A 13,668-nucleotide genomic window follows, 5' to 3' on the forward strand; every position below is an offset into this window, starting at 1 on the left:
TTTTCCACACACACACACACACACACACACACACACCCCCACCCACACCCCGCTCAGTTTCCAGCTGTACTAATAGAACAGTACATCAAGCAAGGCTGTAAATAAAAGTTATAACCTAATAGGTGGGCGGTGAAGTGGAACGGACAGGAGCTGAGGCATGGAGGCCTTATTACTGCTCATCAGCAATTATAAACAGGATAAAGTGCCTGGGATTTGTACTGATGTGGCAAGAGCTAATAGAGGCTGGAAGATGACATCTTACCATGATCAGATGATGTGTGTTGATGGGGTTTTACTATCTCGTCTTATTGCCTATTTCTGTGATGTGTTGTATTATCTGTTCTGTGCTTTCATATCTATCTGGATGGACAGATTGGTTTCCTCTCCTGCTCAAAGGAGCTTGAGTATATCTCTCACTTGCTTTTTTTCCACATATACTTTGCCTTAGTTGCCAGTACTGGTTATCTAAGAGCCTTCTCAAAATATTACGTTCATTGTAGGTTAAAATCCTCCTAATGGTAAGGATCATAATAGTCATATCTGTAAACAAATCTAAGGACTTGCTGCAATTGTAGGATTTATTTTCACTATCACCTTGTTCAACTTTGCAAAATCACCCTCATTCATTAAAAATAGTGGATATGGTCACCTGAATGATCTTTTACACTAAATGCATCCCGTGCATTTTAGACTAAGTGTGTTATAACCAGTGTGGTTGGTGAATCCAAAGAGATGGGTTTGGGGTCAGTATATCAAAAAGTTTGTTAAAAGTCAGCTACAGCTGTGATGATCCTTGCCTCCGAGTTATAAAAACTTCAGCTGTTCCTAGGAAGGTTTTTAAGAGCTTGTTAGCACACAATAATTGGTAATATTCACAAAAAAAAGTCTTTCTTGATCTTTTATCTATCACAGTCTAGCACATTTCTGTGCTAGACATCTAAATCATCTCTTTACTAAATGATAAAGTGGAAAGAAAAGCCTTGAAATTTAGCCTGTACTTGCTTTAATCTAAAGAGAAGTTTTGCAAGCATCTTCATAGTTCATACATTAATCACTCATGCTGTTCACTTCTGAAGAGAATTTTCTTCTGAGTAGTGGAAAAAATACAACATCAAGAAATGAAAAGGTGTGCAGCAGCATGACAGCATGTGAAAACAGTGACTCCTATCCTTGTCTATTCAGTACAGCCGAGATAAAATAAATAGATTATTTTTCTATCATCTTATGGTATTAGGACAGGAATACTTAGATCTGCCTGTGTTAAAGTACACTAAACTGAGATGAATGAAAACTCATCCTTTTCATAGTCGGCGTTTCTTTGAAATTAACTTTCACACTGGTTCCCAGGTGTTCTTTTTCCTTTGCATTGTTCATGAAGTGAGGAAGCTGGGTAGTTGAAGTGGCTAAAGGCACAAAAAATGTGATGTGACTGTAGAAGCCCTATTTCACATGCTGTATAGATAAATTAGAAATACTTACAATATTTTGAAGATGTTTATAAAATGTGCTAGTAATTCCTACTTAGGAATAACTCCTTTTCTCTAATCAGTCTGTTGAAGTCATTCATGAAAGGATTGCTGGCATTAAGAAATGAAACAAAATTACTGTTATGGAATAGGATAAATAGACTAATACTATCATTTACATGCTTATTAATGTTTCCCATTTTATAACATTGTATTCCGCAAAACTGTTCTCAGATTAATTCTCTTAAAAGCAAGTAAGGCAGTCATATATGATCTCTGTGTTAGCAGTGCATCCTTTCTAAAGATGACAGGAAGACCTTGTAACAGAGGATTGTGTGGTGTACCAGTGTGTCTCTGTAATTAGCTACCTGTTGTGGTTTAACCCCAGCCGGCAGCTCAGCCCCACGCAGCCACTCGCTCACTCCCCCACCCTGGTGGGATGGGGGAGAGAATCAGAAGGTTAAAAGTAAGAAAACTGGGGGGTTGAGATAACAACAGTTTAATAATTGAAATATTATAATAATAAAAACTTGTAATAAAAAAAGAAAAAAAACCACAACCAAACAGAGAGAGAGTAATAAAACCCAAGACAAACAATTGCTCGCCACCACTCAACCAATGCCCAGCCCATTCCCGAGCAGCCTTCCCCCTGCCAGCTTTCCCCCTAGTTTTGTATGCTGAGTGTGATGCCATACAGTATGGAATATTCCTTTGCCCGGTTGGGGTCAGCTGTCTTGCCTGTGTCCCCTCTCCACTTCTTGTGTCCCCCAGCCTCCTCGCTGGCATGAGATGCTGAAAAGTCCTTGACTTACTGTAAGCACTGCTCAGCAACAACTAAACCGTCAGTGTGTTAACATGATTCTCATCCTAAAGCCAAAATACCAGCTACTAGGAAGAAAATTAACTCTACCCCAGCTGAAAACAGTACAGTACCTCATGCAGAAAGTGGGATTTGACATATGCTAGTGTGAATGGCAGAAATATGTACCAATTTAAGTAGATTTTGGTTATACAGGGGTGCATAGGTTATGAGAAACAAGCTTTTCCTTCCTTGTGGGGAGAAAAAAAACCACCCCAGTACAACAGAATTTAAAAATAGTAATCAAAATGTATATGTGGATGGGGAATAAGGGTCTCCTGGCCTGTATTAACCTCCCAGCAGGTGCTGAGACACACATCTCTGTGTACCTCATAATGCTGCCAGCTATCTGAGATCACTGGCATGTTGTCAATTCATTCAGTGCCAAAATTTTCAAGTCCAACATCCTAATAGAGAACATCCTCCAGGTACTTAAAACCCTGCTACCTTTAGTTATCCTCTTAAATCACCCAAATTCTTCTCTCTTATCCTTTGTGCTGTTCAGATATGCCCTTGAACCTTCCTTTTTCATTCTTACATCACCAAATAACCTGTCTACGACTGTTTTGATTACTTGTAAGTCCGTTCCTCAGCTTTCACTTGTCTTTATTTATTTTTGCTGCTCTTGATTCAAATTTTTCATCTGTTTTCATTTCCATATCCTGAATCCTATTATGGAAAAGTCCACATTCCAAATAGAACAACTTTGAGGAAATTGTGCTTAAGTGAAGAGGACAGGATGATCTTTTGGAGGAGTTCACATTGAATTGCAAGCCAGTAGGAAAATTATTTTGCATGTTGAATTAAAGGCAGCACCAGATGGTAGGAGAATAGTAAATGCTCTCTCTGGATTAGCTGCGCTGGGAAGAGTATAGCCAGAAGATCAAAGGAAGACATTTTTCCCATCTAGCTGGCACTGGAACAGGTACCAACAGAGGCTGCAAAATCTTAGGCTTTGAAAATTCTTGAACATTTTGAACCAGACCCTGAGCAACATAATCCAGCTCTGATGTCTACTCTGTATCAAGCAGGAGGCTGGACTTAGGTGACCCCCAGAAATCACTTCCAACTTAATTTTTTCAATGACACTAACAGAAAACTAGTATGATCTGGGTGATTAAAGGTATTTAGTCTAACCTCAGTATCGTCCATGGCACTTAATGAGAGCTGGGGCAGGTAGGCTCTAGAAGTACAGGCCAGCGTTTAGTGCCTCAGGCGTTGCAGAGAAGAGCCAGCAGAGGGATTCTTGGAAAGGTGAGAGAGTTGCCAATGCAAAGCGAAGAGCTGCGACAACAGCCCTTGCAGCAGGGTTCTTGGTGGCCATGAGCAGGATAAGGAAAGTGTGCTTCAGTAAAGAAGATACTCTCCAGTTCTGAAAAAATGTGTGCTGCTGTCCTTATCACTTTCTCACCGCTTTTTCTGTATGGTCTGATAGGTGGTTTTCAGTCTAGTCTGGGAATTTCTTGCCAAATACAAAATTGTATGTTTTCTAAGATCATTATCTTTTAAAATTGAGATATGACATCTTTGTATTGAAGTCTTAGGGAATTACGACAAAGGATTTATCTTCAAATTTGTTGAAACAGAGGAGTAAATATTTTATTCTTTATCTGTATTTTGATTAAAATGAAACAACTTTACCTTTAATTATTTTTTTTTTTTTTGGTGGTTTCATGCCACGTTTAGTTTTCAGAACTATCAGGATCTCTGTGATCAGTTAACTGAGCTTTGACAGTAGGTACCTAGTTACTGTTAGAGAATATACATCTATTAAGCTTACTTGGCAGTATGCTCCCAGCAGCTCTGAATTCCTTGTTTTCATTACTGGCATTCGCCCACAGACTGCTGGAAAGCCATTCCCAAGTAACAAGATTGCAGCTCATTGCAGCTTTAATAAACCACATCTCTATTAATTTCAAGGGCAAGGAAATCAGGGTTACGCATCTTACATTTCCCACCTACAACCCCTTCTTCCTAAAATGTAATAAAACTATATATTGGAACAGGATTGGGAAAGTTCAGGATTTGCTTTAATCTTGATTGGGCTTGCCCAATGGCAAGACAATATGGAGAATGCCATAAAGAACAGCTGAGATCATTAACTTCAGATCTGTGAGGAACTCTGCCTCCTGGCAGCCGAAGAATTGAATTGGTTTTAGCTCAGTGTGTTGAAGTCAGCACCTTGATCTGATCTGTACAGATCAGACAACTTTCTTACCAATGTGTTTCAGCCAATGATGCACAGCCTCTTATAGTTTTAAATTTGTTAACTTCATTGCACTGAAGGTTTTTTTAACAGGTTCGGCATTAAATAACTGGCCTGAAATACATTTCAAAACACATAGCCACTTAATTTGCTTTTTTTTTTTTTTTTTTTTTTAATTAAAACACATGTAATGTGCAGGGAGCTAATGCATGATCCTGTTGCTGCTGTACTTTTTGATGTGAGGTTTCATCTGACTCTTGGTGAAGGCCTCTATTCTGACTAATGAGTTCCGACAGCATCAGACAGCTTTTAAGTACAAGTTTTCACTATTTTCCATTTAGCTATTAATTTTCATAAGGGCCTTAAAAATATATGGCAGTAATTTTAGAGTCTCTTGGAAGTATGCTGAAGTCTGCTGAGCATACGCAGGGGGAAGTGTATCATCTTACAAAGTGAGGGGTTTCATTTGTATGTTCACTGACTTGTCTTGCAAACAAGTTACCTCTTTTTCCAAGTTATTTTCCGTAACATAAACTACAGGGAATAACTAATGAGACCAACATCTTGGAGCAAGGAGGGTTGAAAAAGAGCTGGATATAAGATACAAGACAGTGCATGTACTGTTGCATCCTCTGAGTTTCATTGATCTGTTCTAGCTCTCCCTCTGTGTAAATCTGGTCTTTGGTTCAGGTTCATGTCGATGCTTCCCAGATATCTCCGTTCAAAGCAGTAGGAGCTGCCCAGTAAACCAGCCTGACTTCTGATGTACTGTAGGCAGCAATCAGGTGTACAGAAACTGTCTTCTATGCCAGGGCTGGTTGATCTTTCCCCACAAAAATTGCTAGAAAAGGTAACACAATCAAAATACAAACTGAATTTTAAGCTTTCTTTAAAATAACTGAATCACAACCAAGTATATTTTGAAGATGGATTAGCTGGACATTTTAGAACCTACTCTTAATGCATTCAGTAAAATTTTTATCAAAATACCAGAGTTCTTAGGTTTTTTCCTTAAAATCAATCACTCATAGTCCTTGGAATTACAGTCTCTTATTGCAAGATTTCTGTTGCTAATGGCATCACTGAGGTTCTGCAGTTAATGACAAATAAGTTTTTTGAAAGATAAATACTGGAAAAAAAATTTTTTTTCACTGCTAGCAGGCAAGAGTTCTTTACAATTCCTCTTCTGAATCTGTGTCTTAGCCTTGGAAAACCCTCATTACAGCAGTGGGGGGGAAGGATGTACTAGAAGAAACTTGGTATGTGAATGAAAAATAACAGAGCAAGTAGTTTCTGTATAGAAGTGGTTTTAGGCTATTAGTTTGAAGAATTACTTTCCTGAATACTGTATACCATCTGATCGATGAGAACATAGCCGGAGTATACTACTAGGATTTTGGAGCAGAGCAACACTGCTTATTTATGCACTCTTGAGCTGACTAGTGCATATGCAATATTTATGGCATTATCTACTCTTGTTAATCCAATATTAGAGAATTTCACAAAGCATAAGAGGGCTGTCATTAAAGTCAGCAAAAACAAAACTACGATACTGCTGAATGCTTTAGAATTTTCCATTTTATCAGAACCAGTGTAAGCTTATTTTTAATGTTTGTACATACATATTCATATATGTAAATATATGTAGTTGAATAGTAACAAGCGGTCTTCAGGTGCTGTGGAATGGCCAGGATGTCCATGATTTGCCCTCATAACTTTTTCATCACGTATATTTCCATGTTACAGCTTTTTTCGTCCTCCTTGTGTTTCTTTTCTTCCATTTAGCTATCTGTATTTGTGCGTTGTTCCTTCACTTATTAATCTTGTTCTGATTATTCAGGCCATTTAGGATATCGTTTGTTCTCTGGGTTTCACTGTCACCAGAATCTGCCTTTATCCCTCTCCCAACCCTAACCACATGCTGCGAAAATACATGATTTAATAATGAGAAAACAAGTTCAAATTGACACCTGTAAAATATCTTTTTGAAAACTAGTGATTTTAGTGCTGTAGTCTCTTTTTGTCTCCTGGCCCTTTCAAGGTTCATTCTTTATAATAGCCTGAATATATGAAGGGCTCGAGATGCTGTTTGTCAGCTATTTAAAAAAACCCAACCATTCAAACCAGCTTCCTTTAATATCCTTAGAACAGAACAGAATCAGGCTTCTATAGTGCATAAATTGCCCCCAGTAATCAAGACAATGGGAGTTCAGTCTTGTGCCTGCAGACACTTGCAGTTGCTACCTGTGTATGATTTTGCTGTCAGCTGCTGGTTTTAAACGTGTTCTTCGGCTGTTTACCCTTGTAGCAAGAGATGGACAGCAAGCACCAGGCCAAGTGCTCCACAGGGTGGTCCAGCCTCTTCTCTCTTCACAAACTCATCTGTTGTTGTGGGCTCCGGGGGTTTACAGACTTGGCCCATTGGTGTAATTCAGGAAAGGAACCCCATTCGCCTAGTTTTCTTAAATAGACAAGGTTCTTCTTTCAGTCAGCAGCAATAGGAGTGGCCAGTGCCCCAGGAAGTGTTTCAACTAATTGAAGTGCCCTAAGTTAATCCATCAAAGGAACCGTACAGTACAGGTGCCTGAATACATTTAAATATGTACTTGTTTACATCAATTTGGTATATAAATAAAAATGTTTGAGAAACAAATGAACATTTTTATTAACTCAAAGACTTGCTGATATCAGAAAATATAGGGGGGAGTAATTAAAGAATTTTAACTATAAAACATATGTAGTATAGGAGCCTAAATATGAGATGAAAACCAATTAGCTTTTCACTTAATTTAGCAATTGTAAAATGTATTGACAAGAAAGGATCATAGGCATTCTCACACTTCTCACACTTAGCTAAAATGCATGCAGTAGCCTATATAGTTCCCTGTTTGTTGTACAATTTTCAATGTATGTTTCATTCATCTGTGTTCCTGGCACTAGATTCATCCCTTTGTTTCATTAGAGCTGGTAGTTAAGAGCCTCATTAAGTTACACTGCAGTACAGTATACTTCCTGATGGATGGTAACACCAACAGTACAGGTTCAGGGGAAAACAAAAATTATGAGTGGTAGGAAGGAGTTAGTGTATAAATTTTTTTATTATTATTTTTTATTTTCCCACCCATAAATCTCAGCATTACAGAGTGGCTGAGGGTGGAAGGGACCTCTGGAGACCGTCTGGTCCAACCTGCTAGCCCAGAGCAGGGTCACCTAGAGGAGCAGGCTGGGGGCCATGTCCAGTCAGGTTTTCAGCACCCCTGAGGATGGAGCCTCCACAAACTGCCCTGGGCAACCTGTGGCAGTGTCAGGTCTCCCCAACAGTAAAAGAAGTGTTTTCTTATGTGTAAGTGGAATGTTACTAAAGTTATATGTTTATGTGTGGTTATGCTCCCGCATTTTTATGTTTTTCTGAAATAACATGCTAGCAGTAATATATGCATTAATACTTACTCACACACACATGCATACATATATATGTATATAGATATTTTAAAAATTTTAACTAGAGAGTGTTAAGTTTTGAAGTTTGGTGGTAAGAAACACAAATGAGGTGGATGAACATAAACCACTGGAGATGGAGGGCAGCTGCTGGCTTTCCTAAGGAAATAAAGCCCCCATAGTTTGTCCTGCAATAATTTATGAGTCTCTTGGATTATTTTAATTAAATTTCAAAAAGGTATCATGGTTTTGAACACACTAATCTCACACAAAGGTTTTATGAAAACGGGCAGGTGAATACTTGGAGGGGGTCGGTGTGTGCCACAGTGCAGATCAGTGTCCCAGTTTGAAGTGACCTGCAGCTGTGGCTGGCAGCCCCTACGCCTCAGGTTGCTCTGGGAGGTGACTGGTGGCCGGGGGACCCACCTTGCCCTGTCAGTGTTTCGGGTTGTCCGGATTCGAGTCAGCTGGAGCCCCTAGGCTGGTGAGCCCCTGGGCTCAGCCACGGTCCTGTGCTGTTATGCAGTGTATTTGCTTAAGTATAGCACTGGACTTGTGTGCTCTAAGACATGCTGTCAGTTAGCTGGGTACACAAGTTTTGTGATGCTCTGGAGTGTTCATCTTTGTGTTTTACAAATGCCTGTTATTGCTGTGCTAGCAAAGGGCTTGGTACTACACGAGTCTGATGTTCCTTTGCTTTCCTCACAACGCATGCATCATGTGCCAGCTCTCATTTGGGGAAATTAAGCTATGCTATTATTGAGCTCAAAAATTCCGCTTACACTCAAAGCAATATGAACGCTAAATTTAATTTCTTTAGGGATTCTTTTAGTGTTCATTAAAAATAAAAGAAGCCAAACACTTTAAGTCACTGTAGTGCAAGCCTTTTCCTTAATCTCTATTGCAAAGCAGGAAGGTGAATTTTTGGCAGATTTTGAAGCACATCAGTAATGTCTTGCATTTGGAATGTCTTGCAGCAACGCCTTCAATTAAGTATCTAAAGAGGCTAAGAGTTGTGGGGTTTTTTGGGTTTTTGTTTTTTTGGGTTTTTTTGTTGGTTAGTTGTTTTTACTCATTAGAGTTGGGAACAACTACTATTGAATGGTTTTGGTAATTGATGAGAAATAATAACTTCCGTAATGCTTATTTGTAGTCTCCAGAATTATAGCACAGGGAGCCTCCTGAGACAAAGCAGTGTCTGACGGGACTTGAGTTCTGTAGGAACTATTCCTGTGTGGTCTCCCTACTCCACATGGTATAGGGACTATGAGTGTTAGTGCAGTTACTTTTAAACTCTGTGGAGGGGAAAAAATAAATTAGTGAAATGGTGATGCTAAAGGCACTGCGATGATCCTAGAAAAGAGATTGCATGTTAATTGTTACAAAAGGGTTTATGCAAGAATTTGAGACATCTATCTGTAGCGTTTTAAGAAAAATTGAGGTGAATTCACAAAAGAAATTAATTTCTTATGAGCATGAGTGCTTCCAAAAGTGATGTGTGCTTAGGTTTCTGATGCAGCTTTGAGATGCAGTCAGGATTGTGTGAGAGGGCAAGATGTTTGTCTCAGTGTACATATCAGTTTCAAAATAACTGTTTCCACAGCATTACACAGCAACAGGGAGGAACTGAGGTGGTCACAATTGTCAAACTTGGCTCATAAGATGTTAATCTTGACTTTCTGTCTCTTCATTAATAGTCAACAAGCAGATGGGTTTTGGAACAGCTACGTTAATTTTAGGTTCATTTGAAGTAGAGGAGACAATTTTAAATGATGACTTTGGTAAATGTGATATGAAAGATTTGTAACAAGGCAGTTTCCTGTAGATGAAATTTCTAATGCATAGTCAACATGGAGGGAATTAGGTAATGCCTCAGCTAAAAATGGAATAATGAAGGGAATAAAAAAGATCAACTAGAAACTGGCAACAAGATATTGCTCAAACTTCAGTTCATCCCTGTTATGTAGTTATTGTCTGTGACTGAGCAAGTTTCTTCATGGACAGAGGTTTTAACAGCTTAAGCTTCTCTTAAAATAGTTTCAGAGGAGATGGCAGTGATGTTTGAGGGTTCATTAATTATTGCTCTTACTGGTGTTTTCACAGGCAGCTGAGATCATAAATGTCAGCCTGCCAGCGTGAGGGGCTCTTTATGAAATGAAAAAAAAACCCAACCCTGAGAGCCTCAAGAGCTGTCACCAAACCAGAGATTAAACAGATTCCTCTCAATCTTGAAGCAAGTGGCAGTAGAGGAGAGCTCCTCTTTCTCTTACTACTCTCCCATCTCTTCCTTCCTTCTTCCTTCCCTGTTAAATTTTCTCAGCCCATGTCTCTGCAGGGCTTAGAGTGTCCCACCCCCTCCCCAAAATACCGCAGAAGAGCCATCATGATTGTTAGTGAAGCCATGTACATGCAGCCTGCAAACTCCTCCATGGCAGGAGAGTTAAGAGTGGGATTCAGCTCTGACATCATTTATTTGGCAAATTTTGAGGGGAGAGCATGAGTAATGAAGACGAGAACAGTGACAGTGAGGAACAAATGTGAGTTTCTGTCCGAGACAACAGAATTTTTAAGAACACTACTCTGCTTGTTGTTTCCAGACAAGCCTCCAGTTTGTGTCTTGCTCAGCTGAATTGCTTCTATTTCAAATGGGAGTTTGACAGAGTCACCACAATTAGAAGAATCTATCATCAGATATAGAAGTATCCTTCTTTCATAACTCCAGAATAAAACTGCAGTGGGATTGTGGCAGTTGCAGTTACTCTGCTGAGCAATTTCTTTGTGAAATTTTGGGGATATCTCATCTCTATTGTTGGGTGTTTTTTTTCATTTCTACAGAAAGGTTTTATGATTTTTGACATCTGCAAGCACAAGGAAAGCATTCTTTCTTCTTCCTTTTTTCTTTCCTCAGACTGGGTATTTGTTGGTTTAGGTGTACTGCTAATATGCAAGTTGACTGTGGAAAATGTTTTTTAAAGACAGAGCAAGAAGTAATTCTTGTTGCACGAATCATCCTTCTAAGGAAAGCCACTGTCAGTTACTGAAACAATCCTCTTCTCTGTAGCCATTTTTGATTGTTTAATAGTTGACACTGAGAATTTGCTCATGTGTCTAGTTGCAGCACTTCATCCTGTTCCTAGGGTGTTGAGGGTTTTTTTCTGCAATCCAGGTAGTAAAGCTATGCATGACAATTTCCTTTTGCTATCAGATCTCTGTTTTAATGTTGCAAGATTCCAGGTGCTGGAAGACTTACTTTGCGTTCTGTATCGCTTGTGTCAGTATTGCGGAAGGCAACGCGATCTGGAAGACATGCATTGCAGGACTGAATCTGAAAGTTCTCAGTTCTGATCTATGCTTTCTCCCCCCTCTTTGTACTTGCCCACGAGAAGATGTAAGCATGTGTACTGTTGGTCTGGTTTGTAATGCGTATTAGCTTGGGTTTGCGTGTTCAAGGTGCTGTGCGGCCAGGCATCAGATAGCTGGTATTGTCCCCGAGGGGCTTCTTACCTCGGTGTTAACATTGTTTAAATTACGGCAAAAAGATACGCATGTTAAAAAATGAGATACCTAAATTTTAATTTCTATCATATTAACCAACTTATGTTAATATTCAATTAGTCATTACCAATTAACAGGAAATGTAAAATTAAATATTTTAATTATAGGACTACTAGCCTGACTGAGGGTAGCTATTTTTCTCATTAAAGCACATGGCTTCATTAACTGATTAGACACTGGGTGACTCATACACATGAATCCCTTATTCGGACTTTATTATAAGCAGACCACTATGGTTTCCATTGACTTAATTCAGAATGCCAGATTTGCTTCTGACAACTACCAGAATGGCGTATGTTTCCAGAAGGAAAGATGTGTGGGAGGTAGCTATTTCAACACAGCACTGCGTCTGTCTCTGAGTAATGAATAAACTACAAACCATGTCGTTCCCCACCTTTGGCAGCAAGGTGGGCTGGCATAGGTTTTTGCTGGGTTACAGTACACAAGCTGCCTGTTGAAGGTGCACCCTACCACATTCAAGGCTAGCCTGCTCTTCAGGCACTCTGAAAACCAGTCTGGGGGATAGGACCATAAGATATCCCTTGTTGCATGAGTTGGGATCTCGGTTCAGAGAGTTGGGCAGTTTTTTCAGAGGATCTTTCTCTTGGATCATCTTCTGCAGAGATTTAATTTAAGACAGGACTAGTTGCTCTATAACTGTAATAATTCATTATGTACTACTTACTTTTCCTTGTCAAGGCTCCTGCACAGCCAGGCGTGTAGAGGTGGAGTATGTTACCTACCAAATGTTTAGGCCTAATAGATGTATTTTGTAAGGTGAAAGGCACACATCAGATAAAATTATTGTAGCTTAATAAAAACATCACCCATATACTCTGCAGAAAACAGTTCACTTCTCTGTGAAATGTGAGATTCCAAGACTTTGTTCTCACTGTAAAGTGAGGAGGGCATTTTCAGCATATCTTAAGAGCACTATGACAGAATAAAGTAGACCCAAGTAAGGCAAGTTGTGTGTTTGTAATGGCTGTAGTAGTGGGAGTTCAACAACCGGAAAAACACTGTGAGACAAGGTCTGAAACACAGGTAAGAAAAGTGGGTTAGTTTATACTGTGTATGAGGAACCGGGGAAAGCTAATAGTGTCCCCTGGAGGGAGAGGCTAGCAGGTATTCCTGGTCTGACTTCATTAGCTGTTTGCTCAAGGAAAGTCATGGTGTTGATAAGCAGTGGATCAGATAAGATCATATAACTAATAAGGAGATGGGCAATGTTCTAACCACAGCAGTTATCTTTTCCTGGCTAACTCAGGACAACTAACATAGACTTGTTTTCCATAAGCACAGGACATCACACAATGAAAACTTAAAATAAAGGTAAAAACACAATCAATAGTCTACAGCCTTGCCAAAAGGATATAGTTCTCTTGGTACTTGCTGGATTGATGTCCTTTCAAAGTGGATTTAACTGAACTAATGCTTTTATTTTTCCTTGATCACCATTTTGCACTGGAACTGGCTGATTGCAGTAATGGCTTTCAGCAGTTCCCTTGCAATAGTACTACAAACAGTTTAATTTGTAGTACGGTTTGGGTAAAATTTATTTGCAGCTTCTATTAAAAAGAAATGGAGAACTGATTCTGCTATGCCCAGGTTTAGGAAGAGAAAATGTTTTTGCTAGCCTGACCTGACTTAGATTGCAGAGTGGCAGATCTGCTGAAATCCATTGCCTCTGACGTGCTGCAAAAATAAGGTTTGGGCGTCCCACGTTCCAGTCAGTAATGTGATGTGCATTTCATGAGCTACTCTTGAGCCCTGTCCATTATACTGTCCATTGTAAAAGGAAAAGAAAAAAAGGAAGCAGGGAAGGTACTATACTACGTGAAGTAACATTATCCCGAACATATCCTGAACTTCTTAAGGCTTTCCACATGCTATTTTCTTATAAGTTGAAATTTATTAAGTTATTAATGCAGGTAGTATTCTGACTAATTCTTTAAAAATGGCTGAGCACTTTGAATTTATAGCCTGCATGTACAAGTTGGGCTTATTTTGTTTAGGGTTTGTATTGGTGTATACTAATTTGATTTAAATCATGATCCATGTGGAAAGAGAGGGAAGCACAGTATGGTGCTTTCGTGTATTGCCTTCAGTCATAAGAGATATAATTTACATGCTGTGCCTTAAAA

The 13,668-nt window shown here is 39.2% G+C and overlaps 1 protein-coding gene across 4 annotated transcripts in view; it reads left to right on the plus strand.

Moving 5' to 3' along the window:
• The window catches only part of ZFAND3 (zinc finger AN1-type containing 3), a 145,678-nt gene that overhangs the window by 109,078 nt on the left and 22,932 nt on the right, over nucleotides 1-13,668 (plus strand). The gene's annotated exons all lie outside the window — the stretch shown is intronic.

This window comes from Falco rusticolus, chromosome 12, assembly GCF_015220075.1.
Source record: "Falco rusticolus isolate bFalRus1 chromosome 12, bFalRus1.pri, whole genome shotgun sequence".
NCBI classification, from domain to species: Eukaryota; Metazoa; Chordata; class Aves; order Falconiformes; family Falconidae; genus Falco; species Falco rusticolus.